Source organism: Carcharodon carcharias, chromosome 22 (assembly GCF_017639515.1).
Source record: "Carcharodon carcharias isolate sCarCar2 chromosome 22, sCarCar2.pri, whole genome shotgun sequence".
Classification (NCBI taxonomy): Eukaryota; Metazoa; Chordata; class Chondrichthyes; order Lamniformes; family Lamnidae; genus Carcharodon; species Carcharodon carcharias.
The window spans coordinates 3,156,408-3,169,263 of record NC_054488.1 but is presented as its reverse complement, the minus strand read 5'-3'; the positions used below and the strand labels follow the sequence as shown (position 1 = coordinate 3,169,263).

The 12,856-nt window shown below is 43.2% G+C and overlaps 1 pseudogene; it reads right to left on the bottom strand.

The window, feature by feature from the left end:
- LOC121293945 overlaps positions 1-10,363 on the bottom strand; it is a 31,870-nt pseudogene extending 21,507 nt beyond the window's left edge.
- Positions 10,364-12,856: the final 2,493 nt, after the last annotated feature.

Sequence of the window (12,856 nt, the reverse complement as noted above, 5' to 3'; positions counted from 1 at the left end):
GATTGAATGGTGGAGGAAACTCGATGGGCCGAATGGCCTAATTTCTGCTCCTATGACTTATGGGCTTATGGTCCTAGTGCATGACTCGCAAAAGGCTAGTATGCAGGTACAGCAAGTAATTAGCAAAGCTAACAGAATGTTATCATTTATTGCAAGGGGAATTGATTACAAAAGTAGGGAGGTTAATCCTCAGTTATACAGGGCATTGGTGAGATCACATCTGGAGTGCTGTGTACAGTATTGGTCTCTTTATTTGAGGAAGGATGTAGATGCGTTAGAAGCAGTTCAGAGAAGGTTTACTAGACTAATACCTGGATTGGGCGGGTTGTTTTATGGGTAAAGGTTGGACAGACTGGGCTTGTATCCGCTGGAGTTTAGTGGAGTAAGTGACTTGGTGAAAACATGCAGGATCCTGAGGAGTCTTGACAAGGTAGATCTGAAGAGGATGTTTCCTCTTGAGCGAATCTAGTACTTGAGGCCACTGTTTAAAAATAAGGGGTCGATCATTTAGGACAGAGATGAGGAGAAATTCTTTTCTCTGAGGGTTGAGTCTTTGGAACTCTCTTCCTCAAAAGACAGCAAAGCAGAGTCTTTGAATATTTTCAAGGCAGAGGTAGATAGATTCATGATAAGAAAGAGGGTGAAAGGTTATCAGGGGTAGATGGGAATATGGAGTTGAGATTACAATCAGATCAGCCATGATCTTAGTGGGTGGTGGTGCAGGTTCAAAGTGCGAGTGGCCTACTCTGAATCCGTATGTTCATATACACAATTTGGAGTTGTACAGAAAGCAATAAGGGACTGTGTAAGTGTTTGTTAATCAAAATTTTTCAGCTGGAGCTCAGGATAAAGCTGTTTTTTAGTCTTATGTTGAAAAATTACTTTGAAGCCCTTGGTTGTCCATGGGTTCAATATATCTCAGAGTATCTCGATGAATTTTATTCTTTCCATCTCACCTGGATCACATCTAGGCTGGCAGCTCCTGCTCGGCCTACGTTGATGGTGATGGGCTTCACTAGGGCACTCTTGGCAAAGTTCTGAATCTTTTTCGGCATGGTAGCACTGAAAAGCAGAGTCTGGCGTTGGCCCTGTGGGAAAATGTAAAGTTCGGTGAATATGAGCCATAAAAAACATCAAACTGGACAGAGCCCTCACACAGAGGCAAATAGAAAGTCAAAGCTTTCCATCTCTGGGCACAGATTGGAACTCCCCTCCCACTCCAACTGAATATCAACATCTCCTTTCAGGGTTTGAGCCTTGTAACTCCAGCAGCAACTGACCCATATTCATTGCCGTTATGTCCATAAGACCTGTTCTGGGAAGTCGAGGGGAATTTTTTGCTCTAATTTTCCCTCTCCCAGGGGCAAAGGACAATAATCCTTGACTAGATAATTAAACTCACTCCCATAACCAACCCAGTCAGGGGTCAGGACTGGGGGCAATACCCCAAGCAATGGCAGGGCTGTGGGGGGCGGGGGGGGGGGGGGGGGGGAGAAGACCTGTTCCAGGGCCCTGGGTAATGGAGGACTTAATAACTGAGAGGGGAAATTATCAAGGATGCCACTCCTGATGAATATCTAGCAACTCCCCCCGAGAAAGCATAAAGTGAGAGCATGGTCAAATACTGTTCTGATTCCCTCACCTGGTCGAATAATCTGCCAACATCATCCACCTAGGCTCAGGCAATAGGTGTTAACCAGCACCGGTAAGTGTAGGGGGAAGGAAGGGGAGAGCAAGCAGAGGGAAAAGAGATACTTCACTGACACCACCAGGTCTCGGTTGAGGAATGGATTGAGGATTTGGAGGGCGTGGGAGGGTAGGTATAACTCAGCGCTCCTGTTTTGATTTAATTACAATGTTTGCAGGTTTCTCCTGGTTCACTTCATTCAGCCAGTTCCAGATCAGGAAGACTGTGATCTCTACCTGAACTAATCCCAGTGCCACAACACCCTTTCTCAAAGATAGTTGGAGAAAGTGCTGCAGTCAATGGTCACCTTAAAGTAGGAGAAGATGGTGCGAATGTCCTCTTCAAAACCCATGTCAATCATCCTATCTGCTTCATCCAATGCCAGGTACCGACAGATGTCCAAACCAATCATTTTTTTCTGTAGGAGATCCATCAGACGACCAGGGAGTGGCGACCATCATGTGCACACCCCTGAGGAATGACAGATGGTTGGTTTTAAAATATTACACCTATAGATATTTGTATTGAGATACTTCTTCACCAGGACCAAATCCAAGTCAGTTTCCTGCAACCATCACTGCAGGAAGTGTGATCCAGCAGTGACTATTTGGCCCTTCACTTGAGGTAGCTGACCCACTCTATTTGCCCTTGCCCAGATCACTGGCTGAGATTGAGGACCCTTCACCCTCTTACCCCACCCAATGTCTAGGCAGCAGCTTTGATGAAAACACAGGGTTAATTTATTTAAACTCTAGTCCCCTACAAAAGTCCTTTGCCTTTGAATTTGAGACAGCTACCAGTTAGGATCATGCCAGATTACAGTCCAGAGTGGTCATTTGGCACGTGTGTCTAGCTGCGGCAATTTTTGTCTGCTCCAAATATTTGTTATATTTATCCTGATGTAATGATCCTTGGTCACCTGCTCCATGACAATCATTCCAATCAAAGCAACCCTCCATGTAAGGAGATCTCCTTAAACCTCTCTCCTGACTCTAGTAGTGACAGCTTTAAATTGACGATTCCTCTCAAAACAAAGGAAATTATCTTTCCTTATTCACTCTATCAACACCCTTCATCATTTTAAAACCTTTATCTAAATTGACTCCTAGGCTCCAATGGAAACAATCCAGTATCCAAGTGTTTTCAAATAACTGTAGATTCCCAACCCTGGTACTATCCTGAAGAATGTACGCCATACACTCTCTCTGGATTTAATGTCATTTTTATAATGAGGCACCTAAAGCTGTACACAGTACTCTCAATGTGACCTCACCAACCTGCTCTGCAACTTGATCAATGTTTTTACTCTGGCATCCAATGGCTCTATTAAAAGCTCTAAAATTCTCCTGCCGTTTTTGATGGTTTGATATACTATTATCCTCAGAAGTACTCTTATCCCAATACGTCTCCCATGCTCATGTTTTTCAGTCTCTTTACATTCATTATTCATTCCCATTATTCATTGCATTCCTTCCAGAAATTGGTGCATTTTTTGCAACATGTTTATACTATTATTAGTGACCCGGAGAATCAACAAAAATTCACAGTACGCATAAATGTTCACAAAGTAAAGAACAGCAATAATAGAAAAAGAAAACAGTATTCTCCTTAAACTGTGATTCAGCATTTGTGACCAATATTCATCCCTCAATCAACATCACTGAAAACACATTATCTGGCCATTTATCTCAGGGCGTTGGTGGGATCTTGCTGTGTACAATTAGCTGCCAGGTTTCCCTCAGGGGCCATCTACAAAATGCACAGCTGAGTTGCACTCTTTCACAGGGATCTATCAGTCTACCTTTCCCTATTGATTCATAGAGGAGAATGACACGGGCCACAAGGCAGCGATCCAGTGATGTTGTCGTTCTGCATTTGGGAAAGGCAGGAACAGGAAGAGTTGATATCAGACAATCAAAAAATTGCATGTACCGTTTGACAACTTCCATCTGCTCCTTAATGGACATGCCACCAATGCAGAGTGCGCAACGAAGCTGGGGAAAGAAGCCATCCTCTTCCAGCAGACGGCAGTAATAATCGATAATCCATGGGTCTGTCTCGCTAATTCTCTCTGTATGGGAAGAAAGGCAACATTTCCTTCAGCCCATGTGCACACACCTAATATCTATATCACATTTCTCGTCACAAAAAATACAGCAATGTCACCTCAGTAATGTCAGTATAAACTCTGCTGAGCAACACAAAATTAAAATCATGTGTACTGATTTTCACAGCCAGGCTACTGTGGCAAGGGAGGTGTAGTCACTGGCAACACCAGGGTAGGCCCTGTGACATCGTGGGTTTTGGCTCTTGTTTGAATTCAAGCTGCACCTGATGGAGACAGAAGTCTCTGTCAATTTGCTGTAAGGGTCCTCATTCAGTTCTTGTTGCTGATGGGTCTTTATTGTCTAACTATCCTTAAGGTCAGCAATTTCATTCAATTTGTAAAACCATATTTGACTTGTTCTAATCATACTATGCTTTTCTAAGTACATTGTTAAGACTTCCTTAACAATAGCTTCTAGCATTTTACCAACAACTGATGTTCGGCTAACTGGTCTGTAGTTCACCATTTTCTCTGCCCTCCTTTCTACAAAAGTGCTGTAACCATTTGCCAACTTCCAATCTAATTGGACCATTACTGAATCTAAGAAATTTGGAAAATCATGGCTAGCACACCCCACTATCTCTTTTAGAACATGAGGGGTGTGGCCATCCCAGGGATTTGCTGGATTTAACCTCTGGTATTGGCTGGTACAAGTTGATCGGGAACCAGAAAGCTGAGGGCTGCAGGAAATAGGTAGTTACTCAGATTAGAGGAGAAGGTAGAAATGTTATAAGTTCCTTCAGGATCAGTACTGGGAGCACTGTTATTCATTCATCTGCAATCATAATTTGGATTTATGAAAATGAACTCCTTATCAAATTTTGCAGGGGATATAGCTAACACTAACACCAAACAAGGGCAGCATGAGGAAAATTTGCAGGACTGGACATTTGAGTGGCAAAGAAACTTATATGTCAGTATATTAGTGAAGTGATGTATTTGATAGGGAGAAATAGAAACATCACTTACATCTTAGAAATATAAGAAACTGAATGGAATAGAAGAGTAAAGCGATTTAGGAGAATGCAATGTGAACATATACTATTAGAAGCAGCATTGTAGGTCAGCAAAGCAATTAAAAATGTTAACAAGGCAGTGGGGATTATTTTCTGAGTGATATGATTTACAAAGTAGTGAAGCATGTTAAACTTGTATTAGGGACTCTAGTAGGATTGCGAGAATACGGTGTGCAGCTCTGAGGTGCAGAGGGATATGCAGGCACCGCAAGTAATTAGGAAAGCTAAGAGAATGCTATATTGCAAGGGAAATTGAATACAAAAGCAGTGGAGGTTGTGCTTCAGTTATACAGGACATGGTGAGGCAGATCAGGAGAGTACTTGTACAGTATTGGTCTCATTATTTAAGGATGTAAATGCGTTGGAAGGAGTTCAGAGAAGGTTTACCTGGACTAATACTGGAACGGGTTGTCTGATGAGGAAAGGGTTGGACAAGCTGGGCTTGTATCCGCTTGAGTTTAGAAGATTGAGAGGCAACTTGATTGAAACATATAAGATCCTGAGGAGCCTTGACGGGGTGGATGTGGAGAGGGTGTTTCCTCTTATGGGAGAATCTAGAACTAGGGGATCACAGTTTAAAAATAAGGGGCTGCCCATTTAAGACAGAGATGAGGAGAAAATTTTTCTCTCAAAGGAACCTTCATCCTCAAAAGGCAGTGGAAGCAGGGTCTTTGAATATTTTTAAGGCAGAAGTAGATAGATTCTTGATAAGCAAGGGGATGAAAGTTTTCAGGGGGTAGGCAAGAAAGTGGAGTTGAGATTACCATCAGGTCAGCCACCATCTTATTGAATGAGGAGCAGGCTCAAGAGGCCAAGGGGTCTTTTTCCTGCTCCAAATTCGTATGTCGAACGTACAGTTTTGGTCACCATATTATTACGAAAAAGATAGGAGCCTTGGAGAAAGTACACCAGAGGTTTACAAGTACGGTACTAGAACTCAAAAGGTTACAGCTATCAAGAGCAACTGAACACGTCTTTAGAAAGAGAAAACGGAGACGACATAGGAACATAGGAGCAGGAGTAGGCCATTTGGCCCCTTCAAGCTTGCTCCACCACCAATCATGGCTGATCTGGTTGTGACCTCAGCTCCACCTTCCTGTCTGCCCCTCACAGTCCTTGTTCCCTTACCTAACAAAAATCTGTCTAGATCTCCCTTAAATACATTCAAAGACGCAGCCTCCAATACTTACTGGAGAAAAGAAATCCACACCACCAATGACCCTTTGGAAAGAAAAGCCCTCTCCTCATCTCTGTCTTAAAGAGGGAGACCTCTTATTTTTAAACTGTGTCCTCTAGTTTTAGTCTCCCCCACAAGAGGAAACATCATCTGGTAGCACCCTATCAAGTCCCCACAGGATCTTATATGTTTCAATAAGATCATCTCTCATTCTTCTGAACTCCAATGGGTATAGACCTAACCTGTTCAATCTTTCTTCATAAGACAACCCCTTCATCTCAGGAATAGGTCATCTGAGCCTTCTCTGCGCAGCTTCTAAAGCAATTTTATCTGTTTTTAATTAAGAAGATCAAAGGTTCACACAGTACTCCAGATGTGGTCTCATCAAGGCCCTGGACAGCTGTAGTAAAACTTCCCTACTTGTATATTCCTTTCCTCTTACAATAAACACCAACGTTCCATTCTCCTTCTTAATCCACTTGCTGAACCTGCCTCCTAACTTCATGTGATTCATGTACCAGGATACCTAGATCCCTCTGTACCACTGGCTTCAGCAATCTTGCTTCACTTAAATAGTACACTGCTTTTCTATTCTTCCTGCCAAAGTGAACAAGTTCACATTTACCCATGTTATAACTCTATCTGCCAAATTTTTGCCACTCACTTAACCTGCCCTATAGCCCCTTTGAAGGCTGTCTATCTCCTCTGACAGCTTACTTTCCTACCTATCTTGGTGTCATCAGCAAATTTAGCTATCATACATTCACTGCCTCCATCCATGTCATTGATTTAGATTGTAAATAGCTGAGGGCCCAGCACTGATACCTGTGGCACTCCACTAGTTACAGCTTGCTAATCTGAAAAAGACCCATGCATCCCCACACTTTGCTTCCTGTTAGCCAACCAATCCTCTACCCATGCTAATACGTTACCCCCTACACTCTTATCTTGTGTAGTAACCTTTGATGTAGTACCTCATCAAATGCCTTTTGGAAATCCAACTACACCACATCTACCAGTTCCCTTTAGCCACCTTGAATGTTAGTTCATCAAAAAACTCTAACAGATTAGTTAAACACGAAGACCCATTGAGAGCTTGAAAATTATCAATGGGTTGGGCTGGGTAAACATGGAGAGAATGTTTCTATTAGTGGAGAATCTAAAACAAGGGACCATAATTACAAGATTGTCACTAATAAAATCTAGTAGGGAATTAAGGAAGAGTTTCTTCATACAAGAGAATGGTCAGAATATCAAATTTGGTCAAGACAGAAAACAGGCCTGAGGCAAATATATGAAAGAAAGAGAGGATAGAAGATATGCTGAAGGCTGAGCTGAGGGAGACAGAATAGGAGGAGACTCACATAGCATTATAAATACCAGTGCAGAATAGTGGGGCCTATTTCTGTGCTGTATGTAATACTGTGAAGTTAGCCCCCACTGCTCCCACACATTCACCAGCCTTTTCATAGAGAAGTTAATTCGAAACTCATCCAATTTTATTCTTTTTTTTTTATTCGTTCATGGGATGTGGGCAATCACTGGCTAGGCAGCATTTATTGCCCATCCTTAGTTGTCCTACGTTCAGAGGGCATTTAAGAGTTAACCACATGGGTTTGGAGTCACATGTAGGCCAGAGCAGTTAAGGACAGCAGATTTCCTTCTCTAAAGGGCATTGGTGACCAGATTGAGTTTTTGTGACAATCGACAAGGTTCCAATGGTCATCATCAAGCTTTTAATTACAGATTTTATATTGAATTTAAACTTCCACCATCTGCCGTGGTGGATTCGAACCCTGGGCCCCTGAGCATTACCTTGGGTCTCTGGAATATTAGTCCAGTGACATTACCACAATGCCACCCGCCTCCCTCTAATTTATGGTTACATGCTCCTGGTGACGATTTGAAATATATCCCAATGTGAATTCCCTCCACTTGATGATCCTCTAAAAATAAATCCCGGTAGGGGAGTTAGGTGCTCTCTGGGAACAGCAGAGTGGTACTTACAGATGGGCAGATGATGAGTCCATAGGGACCTTCTCTCTTGGAAAATGGCAGCCCTTTTCTCCTGCTCCTGGCAGAACATGATCATTGGCACAAGTGAATACCAGTGTCTTACCAGAGCCAGAGAACGCAATCCCGATCATATCCCTGCCAGCCAAACTGCAACAGACAGGCAGGTGTGAGAACATCCAACACTGCAGAGTAAGGGAGCTGCAGGACATTTGCAGCTCTCACTATGCCAGCTAAGATCATGGAAATACCCCTGCGATGTGCCCTTTACTAATCGCAAACAACACCCTATAGTCAAAAATAAAAACAAAAAAACTGCGGATGCTGGAAATCAAAACAAAAACAGAATTACCTGGAAAAACTCAGCAGGTCTGGCAGCATTGGCGGAGAAGAAAAGAGTTGACCCTATAGTCAATACTGTTCATCAGGCAGTAAACATGGATGGGTACCTCTGAGAGCTAGTTACCACTATAAGCATTAAGCACAAAGGCTAACAAAAGTACAAAAGTAAAGGCGAGGTTTTGTTACATTCCTACCCAGTATTCAAACAGCAGAGGGCTGGACTCAGAGTGCAGAGAATATGAATGAGATCAAATGGTTACAGAACAATATATGTGTGCAGCATTATATGTTTTCAAATGCTAATTCTTTCCCCTTTGATTTCCATATCATGTACTACAATGAGACAAAGCCTAGTGCCCTCTGCAGCCAATATTTACACATCCTTCTTATCAGGAGCTGCTGGAGGGCACTCAGGATCTGCCTCATTTTCTAGCACCTATCCCAAGAGCTTAAGATTGTGGGAACATTAAGAGTTAAAACATTTACCAAGAAAGTTCACTTCATCATTGAAACAGGTTCCCAGTATAAGGCTCCCTGCTGAGATTTACAGATTCAGAAGCAAGTTAACACCATAAATTCAAATTTCCAATCCATTACCTCCATCAGCTCTTGTACTAGCAGACAGCCCAGCAATAGTGTCTACACACGACAGGGGCTACAGTGCTCCCTCTGCTGGAAATCCATGGATCTGAATAGGTGTCAGGTGTAAAATTCCAGTACTCACACAGTTGGAATTCCCTGGATCTGAATGGGTGTCGGGTGTAAAATCCCCTTCTTCTTCAAGCCTTTCAAAATTGCTGAAAAGAAAGTATTGAGAATTTTACCAGGAATACACAGCTTGCAAACAGGATATGTACATTTTGCATTCCACATTCCCTGATACATAGCTGTGAGAGACAGGAGCGTCGCTACATCAATGCAAATGAAATTTGATGCATGAAATGATACATTTTGGTAGGAAGAAGAGTGAGAGGCAATATAGACTAAAGGATACAATTTCAAAGGGGCTGCAGGGGCAGAGGGACCTGGGGATACATGTGTACACTGGCATGGCACATTGAGGTTAAAAAGGCACACAGGATTCTGTGCTTTATAAAGAAAGGAAGCAATGTTGAAACTTTATAAAACATTGGTGCAGCCCCAACTGGAGTATTGTGTCCAATTCTGGGCACTTTAGGAAGGATGTAGAAGCTTTAGTGAGGGTGCAGAAAAGATTGGTTCCAGTGATGGGAGATGTTAGTTACATGATTAGATTGGTGAAGCTGGGGTTGTTCTCCTTGAAAAAGGTTAAGAGGAGATTTGATGTGGTGTTCAAAATTGTCAGGGGTCTAGACAGAGTAGATTGAGAGAGAAACTGTTCCCATTGGCAGAAAGGTCAAGAACCAGAGGACAACGATTTAAGGTGATTGGCAAAAGAATTAATGGCAACATGAGGAAAAATCTTTCATACGCAGTGAGTGGTTAGTAACTGAATGCACTGCCTGAAAGTGCGATGGAAGCAGATTCAATCTTGGGTTTCAAAACAATTGGATAAGCACCTGAAGGGGGGAAAAATGGGCAGGGCTACAGAGACAGGGCAGGGGAGTGGGACTCGCTAAATTGTTCTTGCAGATGGCCAGCTTAGGCTCGATTAGCTGAGTGTGGCCAGCTCCTGTGCTTTGACCTTTCAAAAACAAAGTTCAATTCAAAAACATTTAAGAACAAGACAATGTTTACATGGCCCAATAGACCTCCAGTACCTCAACTCACATTTCAAACCACATCTAACTTTTAATAAATATCTCAGCTGATCCATGGAATGAAATTTCCATCATTGATTTAAAATCAGAACCTCAGTGACAGAGGCAGGTGAATGAGGAGAGCTCAGTGTACGGATTTCAATCAGACTTCACACTAATCAATAGAGTGCAAGGCAGCAGTATAACCATAGCTGCTCATTTGCACACTACCACTAATGTCACAGCTCTCTAGCCACAATGCAGCTTACCTGCTATGTGTGGTGGCCAGTGAAGGCAAGTCATTTCAACTCAGGACAGCTATTTAACTACAGTAACGGAGCAGTACAACAAGATCACAGAATCTTTACAGTGCAGGAGGAGGCCATTCAGCCCATCAAGTCTGCACTGGCTTTCTGAAAGAGCATTCCACCTGGTCCCACTCCCCTGCCTTATCCCCGTAACCTTGAACATTCTCTCTTTTCAGGTAGCAATCCAATTACTTTTTGAATACCTCGATCGAACCTGCCTCCACCACCCTCTCTGGAAGCTTGTTCCAGATTCCAACCACCCTCTGGGTGAAAAATTTTTCCTCACATCACATTTACTCCTTTTGCCAATTATTTTGAAACTGTGCCCTCTAGTTCTTGAGGTTCTGTTGAATGGGAACAGTTTGTCACTGTTTACCATGTCCGTATCCCTCAGGATCTTGAATACCTCTATCAAGTCTCCTCTCAGCCTTTTTTCTCCAAGGAAAACAGTCCCAACCTCTCCAATCTTTCCTCAAAGCTACAGTTCTTCATCCCAGGAATCATTCTTGTGAATCTACTCTGTACTCTCTCCAATGCCTTCACATCCTTACTCAAGTATGGCACCCAGAACTGGATGCAGTACTCCAGATGAGACCTAACTAATGTCTTATACAAGTTCAACATGACCTCCTTACTCTTGTACTCAATGTCCCTATTAATAAAGCCTAAGATGTTATGTGCTTTATTCACTGCTCTTCAACATGTCCTGCCATCTTCAATGACCTATGTACACCGAGGTCCCTCTGTTCCTGCAGATGGCAGATTCTGGGTTGCAATCTTTAACATTTGGTGAGTTTCAATTCCTGTATTTAGCGTTTTAGTGGATTTGATGTTGTTGAGAAGGAAGCTGGTGCCTGGGACCAGCTTACACCTTGAACATGGCCCCGCATCAGGGCTTCTTATATCAGTGATTATTATTTATGGTTGTGTACATCCTGAATCATTAATTCACTGCATCAACTTGATTTTTCCTCATGCTATCCCTGCATGCAGTACAAACCAGAGTGGAACAGATTCTATTTTCAACATGGAATCCAAAAAGTATCCAGTGCAACTATTCTTTAAGGAAGTTTGTAGTCAGTTGAAATTGGCTCAAGCCATGGCTTACATAAGAATGCCGGAGACAAAGTGGATTGCAATCAACAAGTCCTTGACCACTGAGGGATTGTTTTCATCTGTTGAACTAGACTGAGTTTCAGAGTCTGGTCAGTTTCACCTCTATCTGTTCACCTTTGCAAGCATCAATCACAGCACATAGGAATGACTGAAGGGAGTGGGATTGACTGAAAAGACTTAATGACAGGCAAACATTTTAACAATAACAGAATTACCTGGAAAAACTCAGCAGGTCTGGCAGCATCGGCGGAGAAGAAAAGAGTTGACGTTTCGAGTCCTCGTGACCCTTCGACAGAACTTGAGTTCGAGTCAAGAAAGAGTTGAAATATAAGCTGGTTTAAGGTGTGTGTGTGGGGGTCGGAGAGATAGAGAGAGAGAGAGGTGGGGGGGGGGGTGTGGTTGTAGGGACAAACAAGCAGTGATAGAAGCAGATCATCAAAAGATGTCAACGACAATAGTACAATAGAACACATAGGTGTTAAAGTTGGTGATATTATCTAAACGAATGTGCTAATTAAGAATGGATGGTAGGGCACTCAAGGTATAGCTCTAGTGGGGGTGTTTTTTTTTTATTTATTTTTTTTTATAATGGAAATAGGTGGGAAAAGGAAAATATTTATAATTTATTGGAAAAAAAAGGGAAGGGGGAAACAGAAAGGGGGTGGGGGTGGGGGAGGGAGCTCATGACCTAAAGTTGTTGAATTCAATATTCAGTCCAGAAGGCTGTAAAGTCCCCAGTCGGAAGATGAGGTGTTGTTCCTCCAGTTTGCGTTGGGCTTCACTGGAACAATGCAGCAAGCCAAGGACAGACATGTGGGCAAGAGAGCAGGGTGGAGTGTTAAAATGGCAAGCGACAGGGAGGTTTGGGTCATTCTTGCGGACAGACCGCACGTGTTCTGCAAAGCAGTCGCCCAGTTTACGTTTGGTCTCTCCAATGGAGAGGAGACCACATTGGGAGCAACGAATGCAATAGACTAAGTTGGGGGAAATGCAAGTGAAATGCTGCTTCACTTGAAAGGAGTGTTTGGGTCCTTGGACGGTGAGGAGAGAGGAAGTGAAGGGGCAGGTGTTGCATCTTTTGCGTGGGCATGGGGTGGTGCCATAGGAGGGGGTTGAGGAGTAGGGGGTGATGGAGGAGTGGACCAGGGTGTCCCGGAGGGAGCGATCCCTACGGAATGCCAATAAGGGGGGTGAAGGGAAGATGTGTTTGGTGGTGGCATCATGCTGGAGTTGGCGGAAATGGAGGAGGATGATCCTTTGAATGCGGAGGCTGGTGGGGTGATAAGTGAGGACAAGGGGGACCATATCATGTTTCTGGGAGGGAGGAGAAGGCGTGAGGGCGGATGAGCGGGAGATGGGCCGGACACGGTTG